This window comes from Saimiri boliviensis, chromosome 9 (genome assembly GCF_048565385.1).
Source record: "Saimiri boliviensis isolate mSaiBol1 chromosome 9, mSaiBol1.pri, whole genome shotgun sequence".
Classification (NCBI taxonomy): Eukaryota; Metazoa; Chordata; class Mammalia; order Primates; family Cebidae; genus Saimiri; species Saimiri boliviensis.
The window spans coordinates 84415689-84437015 of NC_133457.1; the positions used below are offsets into that span (position 1 = coordinate 84415689).

Here is a 21327-nt window from a genome sequence, read left to right on the forward strand (position 1 = left end):
TGAATCCATCTAGTTCTAAACTTTTTTTTGTTTGTTTTTTGAGATAGAGTTTTGCTCTTGGTGCTCAGCAATTTAGAGATTTCATCTTGGTTTGAATCCATTGCTGGTGATCTTTTGGGAATGTAAAAAACAAAACAAAACAGAACAAAACAAAAGAAACCTTGTTTTTTCATATTACCAGAATTGTTTTCTCTGGTTCATTCTGATTTGGGTAGACTGTGTCAGAGGGAAGATCTGGGACTCAAGGGCTGCTGTTCAGATTCTTTTGTCCCATAGGATGCCCCCTTGATGTGGTGCTTTCCCTCTTCCCCTGGAGATGGAGCTTCCTGAAAGCCAAACTGCAGTGATTGTTTTTGCTTCTCTGGGTTTAGCCACCTGAGGAGCTAGTGGGCTCCTGGCTAGTTCTGGGATGTGTCTGCAAGGAGTCCTGTGATGTGATCCGTCTTCAGGTATTTCAGCCATGGATACCAGCCCCTTCTTTGGTGGAGGTAGCAGGGGAGTGAAGTGGACTCTCTGAGAGTCCTTGGCTGTGTTTTTGTTTGGTACACTGGTTTTCTGTTGGTTGGCCTCCAGCCAGGACGTGGCACTTTCAATAGTGCATTAGCTGCCATACTATGGAAAGGATGCAAACTTGCCCAGGGGTCACCTGGTTAAGTATTCAGCTTTCTCAGGTGGTGGATGGGGCCATAGAGCTCCCAAGAGATTATGTCCTTTTTCTTTGGCAATCAGGCCAGGTATAGAAAGACCACCAGGTAGGGGCAGGGATAGGCACTTCTGAACTTAGCTTCTGTGTGGCTGCTGAGGCAGATGGGAGTGTTGTTCCCAAGCCAATGGAAGTATGTTCCCAGGGGGATTGTGGTTGCCTTTGCTGAGTCATACAGGTTACTAGGGAAGTGGGGAAAAGCCAGCAGTCACAGGCCTCACCTTCTCCCATGCAGCCTGCAGTCCTAAAGGCCAGCCTCACTTCCACTGGGCCCCTGCAACAGCACTCAGCATACTTCCAGGCAGCTGGTGACCAGGCTGAGAAACTGCTCTGGAACACCAGCCTCCCCATGGAAAAAGCAAGCAGACTCACAGTTTTTCAGCATCTCAGGAAGCCTGCAGTGGCCATCCAGTTCTTTCAGAGGGTCTGTGGATTGTCTCAGGTTTCCTGGTATGTTCCTAGGGTAGTTGTTGGAGCAAAAGTTTGCAATGTGATGCTCCACACACTGCTCTGTCTGTCCAAGTGGGAGCTGCAAGCTAGTTCTGCCTCCTATCTGCCATCTTCCCACAAAATACCAACGCCTTTTTTGGTAGGCATAACACTAACAATAGGGATAGAAAAATAGTGAAAACAACACAAGCTGGACTTTATTCTTTATTCACCACAAAGAAGGTTACACAATACATGTAGAATACACAAAACACAACATAAAAGATTTTTTTCAAGACTAGTTTTTCAAATCTCAAGTCATATTTCTATAATCTCATAGAGATCTTTTCTAATCACCCTATCTAATGTTCCCCCACTCAACACCTCCTGTCATCATGCATTATACATGAGTATAATAAATGTATCATTTATTACATTTCACAGTTCCCTATGTATCTATTTGTTCATTATTTGAATCCTCTGCTAGAATGTAAGCTTATTAAGAGTCATTTCTTGCTTATTATTGTGACCCAGCACCTACAGATGGTATCTGGTATAAGGTAAGTATCCAATAAATGGTAGTTTAAGAATTCAGTGTTTAATGGATCCTGATAATAGATGGCACTATTCATATTTTAGTTATTCCTAAGACATTTGTGTTAACTTCTAGTTTTGAATTTCTGCTCTTAATCAATTTAGTGGAAGCACTGGCCTTCATAATAAGGTGTTGCTGAATGTTCAGTTGAATAGTTACTTCATTATATTGCATTTCTGAACAGAGGACTGTTTTTGGCTTATATTCCAATGATACGTATGCATTGGTTTCAGGTATCTGTCCTTCATCTAAGTAGAACTGCATCCCAAAGAAGGGAAAATTACCCACAAGCACATTTAGCCTTTATTGGATTTTTTTCTGATCATGTTATTCATATCTTATGGCAGCTGGCTTCAAAACAAGCAAGGGAGCACTACTTTCCAAATTGCATTTTTAAAATGTGAATATTATGCCTGTTACTTTATGTTTTATGCATTGTTTGCAAATAGGAAACTCGGTCACCTCATATTTTATGGATTTGCTTTGGAAAATGATTTCAAAGAAAGTTCAATATTAGGAGCATAAAACTTACCTCTAACGTTGTTGAATGCCTAATTTTTTCCTTGCCATTTGTTTTCTTAATGAAGAGGATAATTTGATATCATGCCTTCTTCTTTGGCCTCATTACTAGTGAAGACGAGGCTTGAATTGTATGTACTTAGTAAATATGTACTAACTCAATAAACTGCTAAAAAAAAAGCCACTGTAGAAACCTTGAATTCAGGAGGTCCAATATTTTTTTTTTTGAAAATACGTCAGGGGCCGGGCGTGGTGGCTCACACCTGTAATCCCAGCACTTTTGGAGGCCGAGGTGGGTGGATCACGAGGTCAAGAGATCGAGACCATCCTGGTCAACATGGTGAAACCCCGTCTCTACTAAAAATAGAAAAAATCAGCTGGGCATGGTGGCGCGTGCCTGTAATCCCAGCTACTCAGGAGGCTGAGGCAGGAGAATTGCCTGAACCCAGGAGGCGGAGGTTGTGGTGAGCCGAGACCACGCCATTGCACTCCAGCCTGGGTAACAAGAGTGAAACTCTGTCTCAAAAAAAAAAAATCAGGCAAAATTTGCCTACCTAAATAACTTGTGAAAGAAATTTTTTTCAAAGGTTACATATTTTCCTTTAATTGCGGATTTCAAGACCTAGTTGGCCAAATATTATATTAGTGATATCACTAAGTTAAAAGGGGCTCTTTTGACAATGGTTACACTTTATTTTAAAATATAAATTCTTTTTTTTTTCCTATAATGCTGAAATCCTGGTTCATCTTTTCAGTAGAAGGCTTGGCTTGCTGTGGCTGTTTCTGTTTATTGCTATAGATCTGAACTTAAAGTATATTCCCTTCTGACCACCATATCTTATGTTGTTCTCACTGCATCTGTCATTGATACATCCCTCAGTTTTTCTTTGATTGCATTTATTATTCTCAGATGTTTTTCTTGTCCATTTACTTGTTCACTTTTTTTGTTATCTGCACCTTCACTAGTATGTAAGTTAATGAAACAGAGATTTGCCCATTTTTCATCTTTATGTCTGGAGCTTCTGGAATGACACCTAGCTCGTTAAAAAAGACCCAACAAAAAGGTCTGAAATTCTTATAACTCTACAATAAAAAGACGAGTAAACCCAATTAAAAAGGGCAAAAGTTCTAAACAGACATTTTTCTAAAGAAGACATAAAAATGAACAATGAGGACAAGAAAAGATGCCTAACATCATTAATCATTAGGAAAATGCAAATTAAAACCATAATTTGATACCACTTTATATCCCTTACAATAGCTATAATTGATAGAACAGATAACAAGTGTTGAAGAAGATAGATACGTAGACATTAGAACCCTTATCATTGCTGGTGAAAATGTTAAATGGTGCTTTCTCCCCCCCATTCTTTCTTATTAAGTACTGTTTTAGACAGTTAAACAGTGTCTCAGAATGTTAAGTACGGGATTACCATATGACCAACAATTCTACTTCAAGGCATCTACCCAAGAAAATTGAAAATATGTATTCATACAAAGACTTGTACAGAAATGTTCATTACAACATTATTCATAATAGCCAAAAAGTGGAAATAACCTAAATGCCCATCAATTGATGAGTGAATAAACAAAACCTGATATATCCATATAACTGAATAGCTTTTGGCCAAAGGACAGAAGTAGGTGGTGATGTGCTCCCACATGGATGACACTTAAGAACATAATTATATCTCAGAGAAGTCAGACACAAAAGGCCATGTGTTGTATAATTTCATTTATATGAAAAAATCTAGCATGAGCAAATCTACAAATGCAGAAAGTAAATAATTACCAGAGGCTGGATAGGGGAGGATGGCGAGTGACTAATAAAGGGTATGAGTGAGGGTTCTTTTGTGGGTGATGATGTTCTGGAATTAGATAGGGTTGATAGTGGCACAATTTTGTGAAAATGCTAAAAATTACTGAATAGTACATTTTAAAATGATGAATTTTGTGGTGTGTGAATTATGAATTTCTTAATAATGGAAAACGTGGAAAAGTTAGTAATAATAACTATCATTATTAGAATGCTTATATTCTAGATATTGTGCTGAAGACTTTACATACATTATAAATTTTTACCCATATGCAAACCTGTAAGGAAAAGCCTAATGTTATCTTTATTGTGCAGATAAGGAAATTGTTAGAAAGATTAAATAACTTGTCCAAGAACCACAGAGCTAAGCCGTTGTGGAACTGGGAAGACAGAGAATCGAAGATGGGCTCTGAGTCTGGTCCCTGAGCTGGGGTGTTTGGCATGCTGATATTCTACAGCCAGAAAGATGTGTTTTTGTTGTGACTGTACTCATTGGAGTATGTGCTGGTATTTTGCCTCAAATTTTCTTGAAAGAATAATTATTTGAATTCCTTAAGGTTTATGAGAATAGTAAACATTCATAGATTGATTGACAACTAACTACAAACAGCATAGAGTAGCTCAGTATATTTGGACAGTATTTGTGAGGCAAACAGAAATCAATTTTAAAAGTCTCAAAGAATTTCATGGAAAGTAGTGTCTTTCATTTTAACGTGATGGTAATAACCAGATGACCTCACGGTTCTGGTCCAGGTCTAATTACTCTGTGATTGCAGGAGCTGTGTGCAATATTAGGGCAACAAATACACTACCCTGCTTTCCTTTACATCTTCAGTTTCAGAAAAGGAGCCTGGGTCCAACGTGCTTTCTGTGATTCTCTAATAGCTTATTCATGCTTTGCAGGAAGTTCAGGAATATCTCCCAATACATCAGTTCCTTGCCTCTTAAGCTGTATAAGTTAGGGAAAGTGCCCACAGGGAGCTCAGACCCATGTGTCTATTTCTTGGTTGCTGTCAGTAAAAAGATGTGAGTGCTCTGTGATCCATCAGATGAATATCATTCTAGATTCTTCTCTTCCTCTAAAAATAGTGGTAACTGGAGTTCTGATGAGGTGGGAACTTCAATGTTGGATGTATATATAAAAGACACTATGGAAATATAGAGATTGACAGTTATAGGTAAATGGATTTCAGTTATTTGCATAAGGAGCTCAGGTATTTTTGGGAGATGATGAATCAAAAGTCCATCACCTTCTTCCCTCAAGTTCCTTTAGAATGTGATTGGGTAAAAATAAATGAATAATTGAATAAATAAATAAATAAACGACAGAATTTCCAGTGCCAATGAAGGCAATAAGGCACCTATAATTAAAGCATGATAAGAATAAAAGACTATGGGGTGGGCCATTTTGTGCTTGAGACCAGATATGGGTCACCTCCCTGTATTGCTTTGCTCCTTCCTACTCTCTCTATGTGCCTGTTCCTCAGTCTCTGTGGGTTCTAACCCTAAGGGGCATACCTGTGACCTTCATTACAGGACTGCAGGACTGCCATTGGGCTACTGAAGCCCCTCTGCCCACATTACTGGCAGAGATCTGGAAGTGTCAGGGCACATCCCCCAGCATGGCCATTGGCCAAAGAATACAAAAGTCCTAAAAGCCCAGCTCCTTTGCCTTGATTCTGGGTAAACTATGGGGTGTAACTTCTACACCAGAGCTCCCTGTAGGATCATGGGTTTTTGCCTGAAACCACACCTTTGCTTGGCTGTTTTCTGCTTCCCTGATCTAATCTCATTGCCAACCCCCTCCTTTCTTTCTTAATAAGTACCACTTGCACACAAATCACCACCTCATGGTGGCCCTGGCTTCATGAGATGACAGAGTAGAAACACTTCTATCACAGTTTATGGGTTATTGATACAATCTGAGCAAAAGACAATGTGATTGAATCTAAGTAAATTGGATGTTGTGAGCCCAGGTCAACTTTTTCAGGTGCATTTGCGTTTTTAACTGTGAAAATTACCACTGATGCTGGCAAAGACGAAAAAAAAAATCACTGTAGCTTCAGTGGGGTTTTGCACCAGTGGCTGAGAGAACAGAGCAAAAGTTCACATTGCTTTGGGCACATTGCTTTGGGATCACATGAAGGTAACAGTAGCTGCAACCATGGAGACAGGACAATCTTTCTTAACTAGGATTCTTGACTAGTTTTTATCTGTAATCCCTAAGAGTCTAGCACTTAGAGGTAGCAGCAGTGGCATTATAGATCCTCCTAGTTCAGATGACCCAGCCTTCTGTCATGTTACCAAGTCCTCCAGCTTCAAGGAGAGAAGCATGAGCATACTCCCTAAGTTTTCTTGGACATATTGGTAAATGGAGACCTTGGTAAAAAGCATTGGATTTCCCATGAATGTGAATACTAAATAGGGCAATACAGTAAACAACTAACCTCAAATTCATACCATCCCTGCCTCCTTGAATCCATCTACTTTTTTAATTTTTTCCATTTGCCTCTGTTCATTGTCATTTCTAATCTGGATCAGTGTACCCATCTTTACTAGTCTCCCTACGTTTATCTTTGCTTCCTTCTAATGCGTTCTCCACACTGTAAATACCATCAATCATCTACTTATAATAATCTTAAAACCTTCCTATGGCTTAAGACTCCCTTATGTCTCCCCATTGTTTCCAGCATAAAGTTCCATCTCCTGAGCATGGATATGAAGCTCTTTCATGATCCGGCCTCTGCAACCTCTCAGGCTCACCTCCCATCCTCCTCTCCTGTCATTTTAGCCCCATCCATCCTTCACACACACCTCTCTCTACTGTCTCACCTTCCTGGTAGACGTGATTTGGACAGTTCCTTGTGCCTACCTATGCACCAGTTCCTGGCACACAGTATAGTTTATACCTGTTCATATCTGCCTGCCCTCTTGCTTCACTCTCTGGTACCTGGAATCTACCTATACTCTTCAGCAGGCACCTTGAGGATTTCTCTCTGCTTTTTGACTATATACTGCTGTTGGTGTTGACATTCATATCTCAAGGAAAATGAGAGAAGACAAGTTTGACATGAGGGTTTCTCCTAACTCAGACTGTTCAGAAAGGCTTTCAAGATGAGATAAGCTGCTGGCTTTTGTAATAGTTACCTACACATTCAAATGCAGAACATTCTAATTGAGTGCAAGGGAAGAATCACACCCCTCCTATGCCACAGCTTCTCTCTAGTGACCACAGTTATCTACCTCTAGACTAGAAGGGCTGTAACAATGCTAGACTCAAAATTGACTCATATTTCCTGCCCCAGCTCTCCTTGAAAACGCTTCTCAATTTCTTGGATGCTTACTCAGTTTCCATTACCTTTTGTGTTTTTTCTTGATGATGATTATGATGGTGATTATAATGATTTGCCTGTAGCTAGTGAGGCACACACACACACACACACACACACACACACACACACACACACACACCAGAAAAATCCATGCAGATTAATCTCCAGAAAATCTCTGTCTTTCTTCTTTTCTTTCTCCAGCCCCTTTCTGCAGTATTGATCCTACCTTTATCCCTTTCACAAAGCCCTGAAATAACCTGGCTCCCTTCATTCCTGGCCTGGCTTTGTGGCGGGATTTATTATGAACTCTGCTTTAGAGACTTTAAACAGTCTATAATCCCAGCCAGGCTTGAGCCCAGCCAGTCCTGAAAGCCTGCTAAGTGAAGCATGACAAACACACTCTCATTTAGTGGTGACAGGTGACAGCTGGGACGATGATGTATCTATCGCATCAGCAGAAGCAGGACATTTATTTAGTAATACCGTTCATCCTCTTTCTCCTCTCAGCCTCACAATCCAACATCTAAATATCCTACTTCTCTGAGACAATTATTAGAGCAGCTGAACTTAAATCTCCCATTTCCAGAATCACCTACATAAAAGCATCTTCAGGCATGGATGTGACAAAGCCAGAAATGTGAGTCGGTGTCATTTGTTTCCCTGTCGGAGAGTGGGGCAGCATGACTGAGGCAGGGCCCAGGGGAGCCCATTATCCCAGCCTGAAATGACACACAAAACAGCATCCCGAGCCTTCCAAGTTCATTATGAAAGAGATGAAAAATAGCATCTTTAGAATTATCATTTTTTAAATTGGCCTAATGAAATCATGTATGTTCCCTTCCCCGATGAGTTGGCTTGCTAATGATACATGCTTACATTTGCCCTTGAAATGGAAAAGACCTGCGATTGAATACAAAAACAAACCCTCCAAAAGTTAAATCAGAATACTCTGGTTCCTCTTTACCTAGCAGTTATGAATTGGTGTCTCTTTGTGGTTTTAGTTTGCATTTCCCTAATGACTAATGATATTGAGCATCTTTTTATGTGCTTACTTGTCATTTGCGTATCTTCTTCAGTGAAGCCTCTGTTCAAATGTTTGCCCATATTTTATTAGGTTGTGTGTCTTCTTATTGATTTATAAGAATTTTGTACATCCTGCATACTTTCTCTGTGCCTTGTCTTTTTATTTTCATAGTAACATCTTTTAAAGAGCTTTTCTTAAAAAAAAAAAATACAGTCCAATTTACCCAGCTTTATTCTCATGGTTCCTCCTTTTTATGATGTACGCAATTAAATTTACCCTATTGTCACAAAGATTTTTTTTCCTGTTTTCTTTTAGAAGTTTTATAGTTTTGTGCTTTACACTTATGATGATGAATAATGTTGAGGTTATATATATATATATATATATATATATAAATATATATATATATATATATATATATATAAATATATATATATATATATATATATATATAGTGTCAAGTAATTGTCAAGGTCAGTTTTATTCCCATTTCAAATGAATTTCCAGCTGATCCAGCACCATTCATTGCAAAGATTTTCCTTTGCCTATTCAATTGCCTCAGTAATTTTGTTATGAACTAATTGACCGTATATTTATGCTTTCTATTCTGTTTCATTAATCAATGTGTTTAACTTTTCACTAATGTCAATTAGTCTTGATCACTGAAGTCTGAAGGGTTAGCCAGGCTAGATTTGGAAACTTTGACATGATCACTTCTCATTTTTGACATCATGATCACTTCTCAACTTCTGTTATGTATATAGCTTCTATTTTTCTCATTTTTTTAATCTAACTCTGTTGGATCCTACACCAGCATACCGTCCTGAGCAGGATCTATAATCTCTTCACTTCAAATACTAAAATTTACCTCTCCAGTATTTCATTCCCTTAAAGCCCTGCTATGTAGAAGGTGTAAGATTGACTGTGATCATGCCTACTAATATTTGTCCCTTTCTGTTGATATATTTACACTTTTCAATTTAGGATCTTTTAAAGGCAATACCTCAATGCAAAGATTGGTTTTCAGGGTGGTAACTTTAGACACTATAAGAAGTTTTCTATAATGACGGGCACATTTTGAGATCATGTATACCATGTGGCATCCCTTAAACCATTGTTCCACAAATGATGGTACTTGCACCATTAGTGATTTAAGAGAGGCATTTAGATAACATCCATACTTTGTGTTTAAATATTCATAATTGTACATGTTTTTAATGATGTACTCAAAATGCAGCAACCAAACATATAGTTTCACAGACATTATTGCTTATCAAAAGTGTAATTCATTCCAGAAAAAATGGAGTTCATTTAAAGAAAAGTACTGATTTTATTTGATAATAGTTATATATATTATCAAATCATCTAATCAACACTCATATCACTTTGGTGTGTATATATTTGGTGATATATATATATCTCAAATATATATGTATATATATATATTTGGTGATATATATATTATCAAATATATATGTATATATATATTTGGTGATATATATATATATTTGTTGTATATATATATTTGGTGATATATATACACCAAAGTGATATGAGTGTAATTTGCAAATGGCTGAAGTTTGAGTGGCACAGACCTAAACACAAAGCCTGGTAGATAACATACCGTGCATAAGCAAGCAAGAATAAAATTAAGTCTCCAACTTCCCTTTTCTGGAGGACATGAAGATGTACTGGCACTCCTCATGCATTCCCTTTAACTGGCTAGTTCCCTCATTCCCCAGCTGCTGAGCACATAGGCTGCTAACAGCTCACTGCTGCCTGTTTTCCTGAGTATTTATATCTTTGTCCCCTGTTAAAAAAAATTATTCACAATCCTTTTAAAACACCAGTAAGACATACTTAATTCAGGAGCATCATGGTATGGACTTCTGCAATTGGGTTTTGCAGTGACAGAGAGAGAAAGGCTCAACTCTGTATACAAGAGAAAATAGGATTTTATAGCCAAAGGAGCAGGGTGGGGGGTTAGTAAAGGAAAAATTACAGTTGGGGGATATTATGGTTAAACATCCGGACAAGATTCTTGTTAAAGACAGGCCTGAGTGAATAATATTGCCAGGAAGAGAGTGGAGAATGAGAATGATAGCATATTGGGAGTGATACAATATCAAAGATGAGGGGTTCTAGCTCAACTGATTTAGCAGGATTCTTGCTAAAATTGAACAATGCAGAAACAAACCTAGAAGACCAAAAGTCAGGGGTTGGTTGAGAAGAGAGTTGAGAGGAGCATGACTAGAGTTTGGTCAAGAGAGAACTTTTATCACCCTGTGCCTCCCCATGAGATCCTCCTTCCCAAGTTGAGGCTAGGCCTAACTATGCTTGACCCATACTCAGACCTGACTTCCTACTCTTCACTACTCTGCCTCCCTCATCCCCCTACCTATTTCATCTGAGAGCAGTCTCTCAGGAAATCCCTTGCAAAGGAATTCCTGTTTTAGATTCTGCTTCTAGAGAATCTGTTCTAAGATATGAGGTGTAAATAAATTGCCCTATGGAACATGGAACTGGATGGATACCTTCCGAATCTCTGTAAATCATCTGACCTACTTTATTTTTTACCTTCTTTATCCAGTCATATATAAGAGCCTGTGGATGCTTTAAAGATTACTGTCCATAATGATAAGTACTAATTGCTCCTTTTGAGCCGTATCTAAGTATATCTCTTCACCATCGTGTTTTCTTTTTCTAGACCAGCTCTCATAGGATAAATGCTTCTGGGTCTTTTATGGCATAAACCAATCCCTTTACTCTTTATTCTCTCTTCTGAACCCTATATACAGCACACTGGTTTGCCTTTCATGAAGACTCTTCCTGCCTTATTAAATTGTATGAAAAGAGAGTTCCCCCATGCAGGGCACTTTAAAGTTAAAGGAAAACTCCACTAAATGCCTTCTTATTTTTAAGCTCAAGACAGAAAGCATTCTTTTTTTTTTTCTTATTATAGAAATTGTTTTCTTCCTGCCCTTAAATATATCTGGAGATTTCAAATCATGGAAGCAATTTAGCTATCATAACTGCTATAATATAAAGATAATTTAAATTCAGACTAAATTGGCTAAAAAACGATAGATAAAACAGCTTAGAAAAGTCTGTATCAGGCTCTAGTCCAAGCAATCTTTATTTCTTTAAAATTACTTATCTTCTACATCATTAAATTTTTATTCCTATCACTCCTGGGTTGTTTGACCTAGAGGAAACTTTTATTGCCTCGTATTATATCTTTACAATTTTTAAAAATTGTGTTGAGGTATAATGTGAATGCAGTAGGATACACAAATCTTAGGAGCACCATTGGATGAAATTTTACTTATGCTTACCCTCCTGCAATCATCACTCAGATCAAGATGGAGGACCTTGCCAACAGCCTGAAAGCTTTCCTCATATTGCCTCACACTCCATACCTCCACAAGATACCCGTTATTCTGACTGCTGTTGCTATATATTTATTTGCTTTTTCTTTTGATTCATACATATGGTTTTACATCTGGCTTGTTTTCCTAAACATTGTGTCTATGAACAGTACCTATACTCTTACCTTTATGTGCTGTCTCTTCTTTTATATTGCTGTTTAGTATTCCACTCATGAATATATCATGATATGATGATCCATTGTACTGTGCTCTATAGGAACATGAAAGATGCTCATAATTATCAGCAGTCTCAGTCAGTTTTATGCTGCTGTATCATAGTACCCGATTCTTCATGAACAGTGTGTTAGGCCATTTCTTTTTGCGTTGCTATGAAGAAATACTTGAGGTTGGGTAATTAAAAAAGAAGAGGCTTAATTGTCTCACTGTTCTGCAGGCTGTGAAAGCACAGCACCAACATCTGCTGAACTTCTGGTGAGGGCCTCAGGAAGATTATAATCATGGCAGAAAGCAAAGGGGGAAGCTGGTGTATCACATGAGAATGGGAGCAAGAGAGAAGGAGAAAGGGAGGTCCCAGACTCTTAAAAAAATAGATCTCAATGGGGATAGCATTTAATCTATAAATTACTTTGGGTATTATGGCCATTTTCACAGTGTCGATTCTTCCTATCCATGAGCATGGTATGTTTTTCCATCTGTTTGTGTCTTCTCTTATTTCCTTGAGCAGTGGTTTGTAGTTCTTCAAGAGGCTTTTCACATCACTTGTAAGTTGTATTCCTAGGTATTTTATTCTCTTTGTAGAAATTGTGAATGAGAGTTCACTCATGATTTGGCTCTGTTTGTCCATTATTGGTACATAGGAATGCTTGTGATTTTTGCACATTGATTTTATATCCTGAGACTTTGCTGAAGTTGCTTATCAACTTAAGGAGATTTAGGGCTGAGGCGATAGGGTTTTCTAAATATACAATCATGTCATCTACAAAAAGAGACAATTTGACTTCCTCTCTTCCTATTTCTTTCTTTCTTTGTTTTGCCTGATTGCCCTGGCCATAACTTCCAATACTATGTTGAATAGCAGTGGTGAGAGAGGGCATCCTTGGCGTGTGCTGGTTTTCAAAGGGAATGCTTCAAGCTTTTGCCCATTCAGTATGATATTGGCTGTGGGTTTATAATACCTCGCTCTTATTATTTTCAGATATGTTCCATCAATACCTAGTTAATTGAATGTTTTTAGCATTAAGGCATGTTGAAACTTATCAAACGTCTTTTCTGCATCTGTTGAATAATCATATGGTTTTTGTCATTGGTTATGTTTTTGTGATGGATTATGTTTATTGATTTGCATATGTTGAACCAGCCTTGCATCCCAGGGATGAAGCTGACTTGATCGTAGTGGATAAGCTTTTTGAATGCTGCTGGATTCAGTTTGCCAGTATTTTATTGAGGATTTTCACATGAATGTTAATCAGGGATATTAGACTGAAATTTTCTTTTTTTGTTGTTATATCTCTGCCAGGTTTGGATATCAGCATGATGCTAGCCTCATAATCGGGAGGAATCCTTCTTTTTCTGTTGTTTAGAATAGTTTCAGAAGGAATGGTACCAGCTCCTCTTTGTACCTCTGGTAGAATTCAGCTGTGAATACATCTGATCCTGAACTTTTTTTAGTTGGTAGGCTATTATTTGTAACCTCAATTTCAGAACTTGTTATTGGTCTATTCAGGGATTCAACTTCTTCCTGGTTTAGGCTTGGGAAAGTGTATGTGTCTAGGAATGTATCCATTTCTTCTATATTTTCTAGTTTATTTGCTTAGAGGTGATTATAGTATTCTCTGATGGTAGTTTCTATTTCCGTGAGATCAGTGGTGATGTCTCCTTTATAATTTTTTATTGTGTCTATTTGATTCTTCTCTCTTTTCTTCTTTGTCAGCCTGGTTAGTGGTCTGTTTTGTTGATCTTTAAACAAACAAACAAACAAACAAACAAAAACAGCTCTTGGATTCACTGATTTTTTTGAAAGATCTTTCGTGTCTATCTCCTTCTGTTCTGCTCTGATCTTTCTTATTTCTTGTCTTCTGCTAGCTTTTGAATTCGTTTGCTCTTGCTTCTTTAGTTCTTTTAATTGTGATGCTAGGGTGTCAATTTTAGACCTTTCCTGCTTTTTCGTGTGGGCATTTAGTGCTATAAATTTCTCTCTAAATACTGTTTTGGCTGTGTCCAGAGATTCTGTTATGTTATGTCTTTGTTCTCACTGGTTTCAAATTACTTCTTTATTTCTGCCTTAATTTCATTATTTACCCAGTAGTCATTCAGGAGCAGGTTGTTCAGTTTCCACATAGTTGTGCAGTTTTGAGAGAGATTATTAATCCTGAGTTACTTCTAGAAATAATAGTATCATATACATTCATTTTCATAAATATTTTGTTATATTTTTGATTATTTTTACAGGCTCAAGTTCCCAAAGTTGCAAAAGATTATGTTCATTGACATAGGTTTTTCAACTGGATTTCAGAAAAATTGTATCAATTTATACACTTCTATCATTGTGATATACAAAGACCTATCTCAATATACCTTTACTAGCGCATTTTAAAAAATACAGATCTGCTGATTTGAATTTGAATTTGTTTGATTACTGGCGAATTTGCACTAATTACTTAAAATGTATTAGCCAGAAATATTTCATTTTCCGTGAATTGTTTTTGTCCTTTCCCCTTTTTATAAATACACGTTTTTAAATATCTTTGACTAGTTTGTGTAATTTATATGATTTCATCTTAATATCATTTACATTAATTTTTGTGGTTAATTTTTCAAAAGGATGATTTCATGTATAAAGAGTTATACAAATAATATACAATCATTATATAAAAAATAATATAATTCAAAAAATAGAAAATATTTTCAACATTAATCTCTATTTACTACTCAAAAATAATTGTCAACATTTAAGGCATAATATTTCAGGCATATATATTATTTCAGGCATATATATATTTGTAGATATTCATGGATATTATTTCAGATATATATGTACATATCTATGTATATAATGATGAATAATAAAGGTAAATAAATAAAAATACTTTTACAAAGATGGTATCTCACAGTAATGCTACACTTATTTAGACATTGTTAGAATTTAATTACATCTAATGGATTACAATTACAAAAATTGCATTGAAATTAAGAAATATTGAACCTCAAATAAATGTTTCTTCACCACCTGACATTAATTACCAAAAATGTAATTTGAAATAACAAAAGTAGAAGTACTTTAAGATGTTAGAGTATTTTTTTTTTAAATTTTACATTTCAAATTTAGACAGACTCTATTGATTTACTTTTCTGAATGATAAGGGAACTAGTATATTCTCTTCAAACTCTCCTCTGATATCTGGTATTTATTTGGTGTTATTTATGTATTTGATTTTATTTTTGAGACGGAGTCTTTTGCTGTTGCCCAGGCTGGAGTGCAGTGGCGTGATCCCTGCTGACTGCAACATCTTCATCCTGGGTTCAAACAATTCTCCTGCGTCAGGTTCACAAGTAGCTGGAATTACAGGCTCCCGTCACCACACCCCAGCTAATTTTTTATTTTTTATTTTGTTGGAGAGGGAGTTGCACTCTGTCACCCAGGCTGGAGTGCAGTGGCCCAATCTTGGCTCACTGCAACTTGTGACTCCCAGGTTCAACTGATTCTCCTGCCACAGCTTCCCAAGTAGCTGAGATTACAAGCATGTCCCACCATGCCCAGCTAATTTTTTTTTTTGTATTTTTATTAGATACAGGGTTTCTGTTGGCAAAACTGGTCTCGAACTTCCTGACCTCGTGATCTGCCCGCCTCAGCCTCCCAAAGTGCTGGTATTACAGGTATGAACCACTGCACCTGGCCTGGTATTTGTTTATTATGCTTACATTGCCAAAAATGTTATAATTAATATACTGGTTGTTGTTTGATCTTGATTTTAAACTTTAGTGGATTGAATGACCATTACCTTTCCTTTTATGTTGATTTTTTCCCCTGTTCTTGAATTTTAAACTTAGATTTATTTCTAGATTGGCTTGATTATCTTTTATAAGCAGGGTTTGATTGCTGTGATCTCCAATATTGCTTGCTTGAACATGTAGCTATTATATGTGAATAAAAATATAATGGGGTACAAATATTTCAAGCTGTATCTTCTATCCCTTGGAATTTTGTCCCGTTATATCCAATATTAAATACTGCCATCAGGCCAGACTACAGTTTTCTTTTGAAGCTCATTTTGGTTTTTGTTGTGGTTTCTAATACTGTGAATACTCTTGTGTTGTTTTTTGGCTTTGTTTCTTAATCCACCCTTGAAATCTATGGTTGAATTTGAACTCCAAAGAAAATTTGTTGTCACCTTTGGTCTGGAATCACATCACCATAACTAATGGACACTTGGGTGAGCCTTTCAAAAAAACAATATTTAGAATACAGAATATTGGCTGGGCGTGGTAGCTTGCACCTGTCATCCCAGCACTTCAGGAAGCTGAGACAGGAGGATCACTTGAGCCCAGAAGTTGAAGACCAACCTGGGCAAGATGGTGAGACCCCGTCACTAAAATTAGCTGGGTATAGTAGCAAAGTGAGACCTCCGTCTCCAAAAACAAACAAACAAAAAGTATGGAATATCTGTATTTGGCTCCAGACAGTACTATATTGGCAACTGTCAGTCAGTATTTTTATTGCTGCCCATCTTGTTCAATATTTTGCAGTCATTTAAAAAGGTTGATTTATAATATTATTCATGGTTTCTTTGAAGAAACAGTTTTTTCTATTTTTCAGTGATATTTTTTATTTTTCTAATCAGGGTCAAGGAACGAAAGTTAGGGAATAGGTATTAGTTTATAAAAATTTTAAAAGGTAAGAATAAAAATTTGTTCTACCATGTCTGATTTATATTTTTCTTGTATAAGAAGTCAAAATTCAAAAATTAAACTACTTTATCATATAAAACTTTGTGCTTTACACATCAACATATGATGTATTTAGATACAAACATAAAAATTAACTAGTAGACAAAAGTTGGTTAAGTAGCTAAACAGAAATTTTTCAAGTTAATCATAAATATTATTTTATATGTAACTTACAAGATTGGATATTTTTTTCTCCAGTTTGGTTTTTCAAGATTCATATACATAACTGTTGTAGTTATATGAGAGCAGCAAAATCCTGATATCAAAGCATGAGAAAAAAAATGAAATTAACTTAAATGCTAATATACTTCATTAACCCAGACATAAATAGACATAAATATTCTTTAGAAAGATTTAGCAAATTGAATTCAGCAATATGTAAACCATAACCAGTGAGGATTATCCATGGAATGTAGGGTTGATTTGGCATTTGAAAAGCAATGTGCTAAATTAATATAATAAAGGAAAAATGTGATCATCTCAACAGATACTGAAAATCATGCCATGAAATTTTACACTAATGCTTAATAAGTAGATCTCTTAGCAATGTAGGAATAGAATTTCTTCAACTTATAATTTAAAACAATTACATTTTTATAATTTCAAAAATTCTAGAAATTAAATTAATGACTTAATATTTCCATGCTGAAAATGGTTAAAACATTGCTGTGAAAATTAAAGAAGTTCTAAGTAAATTGAGAAATATACTATGTTAGTGGACTGAATGACTCAACATTTGTCCAACGACCTCCCTATACTAATCTATAGATTCTACACAATTCCAACTAATACCTTAGGAATCTTTCTTATAGAAATGATAAGCTGATTTTAAATCAATATGGAAATGTAAAAGATCTAGAATGGTAAAATAATTGTGAAGAGTAAAATCAAGAATTAGACTACGTGATTTTAAGACTTCCTAAAGATTGACAGTAATTTATACACTGTGATTGTGGTGTAAAGATAAACAAATATAACATGGAATAAAATAGACAGCTCAGAGATGGAACCCAGATTATCTAGCAACTTAGTGAGAAAAAAAAAATCTTTTCAACAGATGATGATTGAACAATTGCATATTTACATAGAAAAAAACTTGACTATTATGATATACAAATACTAATTTAAAATAGATCATAGACAAAAATAAGCAAAATTTATTAGAAAGACATAAAAAAGCACTAACCTCAAAAAAAGCAGATTCACAAATAAGATTTTATCAAAACTAAAATCACCTGCTAATCAAAAACCACACCCTTTAAAAATGGAAAGGCAAATTACAGACTTTGGAAATATGTGCAATATATATATAAAACGAATAACTCATATCCTGAACAAAGAATTTCTACAAATCAATACTAACATGAAGTGAACCCAACCAAAAGAGGCCAAACAATTGGACAGATACTTCACAAATGATGAAAAAAAGGCCACCAATCACATAAGAAAATGATCAACATCATTAATTGTCAAAGAAATGCAAAATAATGTCACAAGGAGATATACTCTAGACACATGTTAAAGTAACAAAATTATAAAGACTGAAATTCACCAGTGTTGACATGCAGAGAACCTGGAAATTTCCATGCATTGCTAGTGAAAGTACAAAGTGGTATAATCACTTGGAGAATTAGCTTGACAATTCCAAATAAAGTTTAAAATATGAGCACTCCACATCTTAGTTATTCCACTTTTTAGGTACATATTCAGGAGAAATATATGTTTGCTTAAGAATGTTTATAGCAATTTAATTCATAATAGTACAAAATCGAGAACATTTCATGTGTTCATCAACAGGTGAACAGATAAACTGTAAAAAGACTGTATAATAAAACAGAACTTCAAAACAAAAAGCAACAAGCTACTGAAGAATGAAATGGTATAGTTGAAAATGTTACATATATATTAGAAGCCACATGCAAAAGCGTATATATACTTAAATGTCAGAATAGTGGCTGCTTCCGTAGAAGTGTGAAGTGATTGACTAGAAAAGACAGGAGGAAATTTCTGGACTACTGGAAATATTCTAGAAAACTTAATGGGAAAAAAAGCCTTTTAAACTGATGATGTTGGAACAATTGAATATTTACATATAAAAATATTTTATTATACACAAATAATTAATTTGAAATGGATTATAGACAAAAATAAGCAAAGAGTATCTTTATTTGGGTTATGATTACACTGGTGCACGTATTTGTCAAAACTGGTTGAACTTCATACTTAAGATCAGTGCATTTTCCTGTGTGAGTATTGTATCTTTCAATTAAGTAGATGAAAAAACAGAGGTAATATTTGTCATATACAAAAAGTTAATTTTCTTTATTATGTAAAACATTTATATAAGGTTTTTTCTTGCAATATCAATAACACAATATTAACATAAATGAAAAATATAAACAGACATTTTATAAAATTAAATATAATTGGTCTGTATATTTATGGAATTGTGTATAACCTTATTTATTTAAGAAACATGCAAATTAAATAGCCATGTAACCAGACTCACCTCTCAAAGTGGCAACAGTTAAACAGTGATAAAATGCAAATATTTCCAATATGTACTATCTATGAGCATGTGGAGAAATCCTACTATCATGCATTGTTTACAGGAATCTAAAATTGGTAGGCTTGGCACACCCTCATTGCAGTTCATTTAGCAATATTTTTCAGATTTTTTTAAAGTCATGTTTAAAACATAAGTTCCCCTTCTAGAATTCTCCTAGGTGTTCTCTCATAAATGAATCCAGTGAAATACGAAAAGGAATTTACTCCCCATCACTGGCTGTAAGAACAAAAATCTGGGAGCAATAAAAACAAGCATCTACAAAGAAGCAAATTATGGTGTATTTCTAGACTTTGGAGGGACTACTATATGGTTTCTTAAAATGAAGTAAAACTGTTTTTGCTAATATGAAAATCTCTCCAAGACAGAGTGCTAGGTGAAAAGGAGGAGGACAGTATGACAATATGCTCCCATCCAGGGATATCACAGGAAATACATGCAGATGACTCTTGTGGTTGGTCACTCGAGAGTAAAACTGGGTACTGGAGTGGGTGAGTGGCAGCTCCAAGTGTCATTGTATAACATTTTATTCTATTTTAACTTTGTTTAAAATAGAGATTTACAAATAGGGCTCTAGAGCTGGTAATGAGATATTTTTACAATAGTTTTCGGAGGCAAAAAAAAGATAAAAAGCATCAAGAGACAAGCTTGTTGTTTCAGAAAGCACTCTGATTTTTTTTTAACCAATTAACAGTAGTAATTTGGTTTCTACATTTTCCGATCTAATATTGTCCATATTTTATATGTAAAAGTACTAAATACGAAGGAAGGGTTTATATGGCAGTTTTGTACATAACTAACACATGCAGAATGATTCTGTGGTAAAAGCAAACAATGGTTACAAATTATTCTCCTCCCAGTTTCCTCGTCTTTTTGCAATATGATTCAGTAACTCCTCCCACCAAAATATGAAGTCTATTTCATTCTTTGAATCTGACGTTGTCATGTGACTGGCTTTGGCCAGTTGAATGCAACAATAGTAATGGTATGATAATACTTATTGTAGGTTTCAAGCCCTCTTGCATGCTTGAATTCTCCTTGTTGGAATCTTGCTGTGATGGTAGGGGACAAGTCCAAGATAACTGTCAGATAACCATAGTCGCATGGCCCACTTGCCCCCATTACTCCAACTTTTAGACAACCAATCCAAGAGGTAGAGCTGCCTAGAAAGAACTGGTAGCTGATCATGAAATGCAGGAATGAGCTCATAAAGAACAAGAGAACCACCCAGATGTTTCGAGCCCCAATTGCTAACCCACAGAACTGAAAGTTAATTAATATTTGTTGTTTTAAGTACTAAGCTTTAAGATACTTTAATGTGCAACAAAAGCTAACCTATACAAGATTTAAGGGATCTATGTTTTATCTAAGATTGTTTCTCCTTGACCATTTGTTTCATTTTGGTTTATTTAGGCAACATAAAAAAGGCCCCTACAATGTGTCAAACATTGAGTGAGGATATATGAGGCCATGCCTACTCTCAGCACAGTCGTCATTCAGTTAATACCTCATAGCTAAGAATAAAGAATCTGGAGCCAGACTGCCCAATCTCATGTCAACCTCTGCTGTGTAATTTGTGCAAATATCCTAGGTTTTTAGTGCTTACAGTTTTTTATCAATAAAATGAAAATAACAGTGACACATTCCTGGGTTGTCATGGGGTTTAAATGAGTTAATAGTTATATTGAACTTGAAGCAGTGAAGAGTAATACATTTTTTAAAAGTCTAAAATTGGAATAGTTTCCTTTTTTACCTAAATAACTAAACAATTGCTAATAAGTATTGTCAAGATAAACTTGACCTCTGGAGCCCCGTCCCCTGTTGCTGTGAGTATTGGTTGCTACCAGTTAACTGCCTCCCTCCTTATACTGTGACCTTGGTCTAGAGGAGTTGCCCCACTGAGAAATATCTGGGAGATTATGGATTTCCACTAAATTTCTGGGGATGATCTGTAGCTGGTTGGTAAAAGGGTAAAAAGGACCAGCCTCTTTGCCTCAAGGTACAACCTGG

The 21327-nt window shown here is 35.8% G+C and overlaps 1 protein-coding gene across 6 annotated transcripts in view; it reads left to right on the top strand.

The window, feature by feature from the left end:
* The window catches only part of LOC120367937 (uncharacterized), a 769718-nt gene that overhangs the window by 567927 nt on the left and 180464 nt on the right, over positions 1-21327 (top strand). For all 6 annotated transcript variants that reach the window (XR_012519294.1, XR_012519296.1, XR_012519295.1 and 3 more), the window contains one exon: positions 15593-15680. The gene's annotated coding sequence lies outside the window, so the exon portion shown is untranslated. The remainder of the gene's footprint in view (positions 1-15592; positions 15681-21327) is intronic.